Below are 4,619 nucleotides of genomic sequence, written 5' to 3'. Positions count from 1 at the left end.
GCAAAAGGAGAGAGAGCCTCTCCTTTTGTTTGGTTTGTCCAAACCGTGAGCCAAGGGGAGGGAGTGGGCTTTCACTTCCTCCTTATTTTTTAAACTCGTGATCCGACTCAAAATGCTAAAATGTATATGACGGGATTTTTATTATAAATCGTCATCGGATATCGGTTATTAAAATATCAACTAGTAACATGACTCAGTCGATATATTAATACTTGTCCGACAATGACAATATTGTATAATTAATTAATTCAATATACATTAATTAAATATAACCGTTTATATTTAATTTACGAATTAACTGCTTAATTCGCCTTAGCCATTATTATTTAATCCGTATTAAATAATTATCTCAACATCGCGTTTGACTAATTATTAGTCAATAACTCCGACTAACTGCTTAGTCAAATTAGGCATCAACATGACTGTATTTTCATACCGTCACATCTCTCAAACGTATCCTATAGGTGTGACTTTTAGGGACCAGTTGATCACCGCCATCAGTATGACAATAACGTCAAACTTATCTAGCAAGCCAGCCGTTATTGATAAACGTGGACCAACTGATAATAATACAAAAGTATACCCTTTGATCCTTTTAGAGATTTAAATGTTATTGCACTAACTGTAGAGGACACCAGCCCCAACACTATATACACACGACACCCAAAAAAATGTAGTTAATATACTACATAAGATGTGTAAAGTAAAATAATTACCTAAGATGGAAATGCGAAAAACAAAGAGATGGAAATGATTAAAGTAAAGAAAAAAAACATACATTTGGGAGAATATTAATATATCTTTCTTTAATCTCCAACATATATCAGCAAACATAATATCCTCATAATACGTCCTAACAGGCTGACGAGAACACTAAAATAGAAACTCGGGATGAGATATACATATTATATCTACTCCCTATTATAAAAACAATTATTAAGGGTGATAAAGTAAGCTTAGGGGCAACTTATGAGATCTTTAGACCTCATTTTCCATGAGTAAGATGGACTAATAAAGCTATTTGGATAAAGGAGGTAATACCAGCGCACAATTTCACAATTTGAAAATTGCAAAGGCCATAGAATTCAAGTTACCCACCGTTAAATCAAATATGTCATAGGAGCTATGTTTGATAAACCGAAGTGTGTTGTGCACATCTGATATGGAATCCCATACTCATTTTTTTTTTCAATTGTTGGTTTGCCAGTGGTTAAGTATTCAAGGGAGGACATATAGTCTTTGGAGGAAGGTTCATTGGTCATCTCATAGAAAATGCAAGAAAGAAACACTAGAAAAATAGCTAGAAAGAAACACTGGAAAAATAGCTGGTGTAACTACTACCTTGTTGCTATGGTTTTACAGTATTTACTATGCCAAGACAAAAATAACAAAACAAAGAGTATTTCGTGGAAGGTGCAGGGAAAGACGGATGCAAAGATACTAACTGAGATTATAGCTAATCTGGACAATTAAGAATATATAATACCTCAATTAATTTCCAAGTAAGTGGTTTTTGAACCCGGCAAGTGGATCGATAGTGTTTCTTTTCTCGAAGGCCCTATATTTCATTTAACTAAAATAAGTCGTCACTTTATACATAACTAAAATAACTAATATAAAGCATAATCAATAAATTATTTACCTAGTAATTGTTTCCACGAAAAACTGTCAAGGTCCCAGATATTCAAGTGGATCACACCAATACACTATACTTTCACCTCGAATAATCGCAGCCAACATTATCCAATGATCGCTTCGATTTAAAAAAGTGAATAATGAGAATATTTTCACGTAATTAGCTTGGAATAAATAAATAGAAATTTGAAAACGCAAAAGTTTATGTTTACCCTTCCGGATAAGCTGCAAATATAAGTTTTCGACCCCTACCACACTTCGTACATGTCATATCTCTAGCAATATAATCTGATCGATAATTTTCACTACTTACAGCTGCAAATTTAGACAACGGCTTGAAGTACAAGAATCCATAAAAACTAGTGGACTTCATAGTCTCAGACTCTTAGTAAGTTCACTCAAATACCTACAACAATTTGAACTAAACTTGTTCAAATGGTTCATAAAAATAAGTGAACTAAACAAAATAAAAAATAAGAAATGGAACTTACTATTATGTGGTTATAAAACTCTGGTCGTGTCCTCTGTATTGCTCCCATCTTGTGGTATAGTCACTCATGGACTAAGGTGCATTTCCACTTTCTCCATGAATTTTCTGCCTTTTGGAGACACCAAACATGACGGTCTTTGATGACAGTGAAAACGCTCTTCACAAATGACCAAATTAAATGAAGTTATCAAAGTTTACCATGATATTAATATGCAAAAAAGTATAAAGCTATACAAGAAAGTATAAAGCTATAAACTAGCATGTCATCTTCTGATGAACATAATAAAAAGAGTTCTCATAGTATACTTCAACATAGCTTCATTTACAAAGAGAAACTAAAACATCATTGTGAATTTTTGTTAGGATCACCATCCTTGAGTTTATATAAGTATATACAAGTTCAACATGACCAGGATGTGAGCACCCGATACACAAGTACCAATAACCAGCTCTAACCATTTATACAAGAAGATTACATGAAATATCCGGCAAGAATTAGAAAGAATTATATGGTATACAACAACATAAAAGCCTTGTACAAAGTATACTAGTCATCATAAATTTAAATATTAGATATGTCTTATGAATTGAATAGCATACACAGCTAAACTAAGATAATGACATTAGTCATATAACATTATAGCTAGCCGAGATTTAAAAATGAAAAATTGAAGTATTGAACTCGGATCTTTACACATATTGATCAGTTAATATGCTTGTAAATAAACCAACAGTATTGGTTCTCTATAATACCGGAATTATTATATTGTAATTGAGTAAATGCCAATTCTGTACCAATTTTTTGGTGTGGATTATCCAACCGTACATGGACTATATGGTGGGAAATATTTTTAAAATAGCCATACATAGGGAAATATTTTCTATACTAACATTATTCATGGAAAACACCCTTTTTTATTCCCTTTCATTTTATTTAATGACTTGTTCCAGTTAGTTACTAACCTCAGTTTCACTAAATAATTATCTTCTTGTTTTAGAAATTATTCAAGGCATAAACTCGCCGGTGTTCACATAAAGTACAATACATCTTAGCACGACTACACGGCTAACCGCAAACAGACTTTCTTTCTCCTAGACACTATAGGCTTTGGCCGTGGTAAACTCCCACTCGAGTATGCTCTATGTGACCAAGTCCAAGTCACAAATTTCCATTTCCTAAAACTATTGTCAAAAGTAATATGAATTATCACTAAGAAACATATATCAGTGGAACATTAGATGTTCAGATTTTTGAATTCAATCTGTCAGATAATTAACTAATAAGCAAAAAGTGCATTCAATCAATCGTCAGTCATTCTACTCTAAACCCAATACTTAACACTAAGTAGAAAATATTTCAATCCCTATTGCGAATTTCAACCATATAATTGTAAAGCGATCCGCTGAATCTAGTTCTTTTTTAATTAAGCAAACCACAAAAGTTTTGATCCCAAAAGTAGAAATTATGGCAAATGCGTACATACTCAATCAAACAATACTGAATCAAACTTATTATACCCCAAACAGATGATGTACATAAACAAACAATACATCAAACACCATTTATATCGATAATGATGCATTCATAACTCAATCAAATAACTAGAAAATTGAATATTACTAGAAAGACGAATAACTAACAATTAATCCATGAATGAAAAAAGGAAGAACACGTTGAAGCATTTATTCCAGGGACAGAACTTTGATTGACCTTTAGTTTAGTAAGGGTAGGCAGAAACGTACTCTAAAGCAGCGCCGATGTCAATCAACCAAATTATGCGAATCAGACATATGAGTTAATAAAGAGTGAATAATTACCAGCAATAAGGACGATCAACAACAGCGAAGGCCAGAGGACGGAGGTTGCAGCTGACGAGGAGCGACGGTGGAAGAGATGAATCTTTTAATTTTTAGGGCATAGGGGTTTTGAAAGAAGTAGAAGTATAAATGGTATGTCAATGTTAGTAAAATAAAATGCGCAATTATTGAGACCGTGATGTTTGTTTTATTAAGGAGAATGGTTTCAGATTTAAACCGGTCTCTTTTATTTATTAAGACGGTTGGTCAAACCTAACCGTTCTCTTTGTTAATCTACTAGAACGGTCTAAACATACAACCGTTCTCTATTGAAATCCTATATACGCGCCTAAGCTAAAAATTTAAAAGAGAACAGTTCCGCTATCCACCGTTCTTGAAGGGGCTTTCTTTTAGCCATAAATTGTAGTAGTGCTCCTTGTCTCGGTTGTCAAAACCCCGCTTAGATGAGGACAGCGGACGACCTTTTGTTGATGCATCCTTACTTTTCTCTTTGTGCTTTAATGTTGGATGTTTCTAAGTTTTGGCAAGACCCCAATTTCCTTGAAATAGGGTATCCCACCTCATGGTTACCTTATTATGAGTTGAAGGGACGGAGGAGGCCCTTTAAATGCCTACCCTCGGATATTGTGTAGCTAGTATAGCCTATGTTTGTTCTAGTTAAGGGTCTTGTTCTTAA

The 4,619-nt window shown here is 33.6% G+C and overlaps 1 long non-coding RNA gene across 1 annotated transcript; it reads right to left on the bottom strand.

The window, feature by feature from the left end:
• Positions 1–354: 354 nt before the first annotated feature.
• LOC141626981 (uncharacterized) lies at positions 355–4,106 on the bottom strand. Its single transcript, XR_012536543.1, has 4 exons — positions 3,944–4,106; positions 2,127–2,282; positions 1,643–1,753; positions 355–1,558 (listed from the first exon to the last, which is right to left on the bottom strand). It is a non-coding gene; the product is annotated as an uncharacterized LOC141626981 (long non-coding RNA).
• Between the last annotated feature and the right edge of the window lie 513 nt (positions 4,107–4,619).

This window comes from Silene latifolia, chromosome Y (genome assembly GCF_048544455.1).
Source record: "Silene latifolia isolate original U9 population chromosome Y, ASM4854445v1, whole genome shotgun sequence".
NCBI lineage: Eukaryota > Viridiplantae > Streptophyta > Magnoliopsida > Caryophyllales > Caryophyllaceae > Silene > Silene latifolia.
The sequence above is the reverse complement of the archived record's forward strand: the minus strand, read 5'-3'. Positions and strand labels throughout refer to the sequence as shown.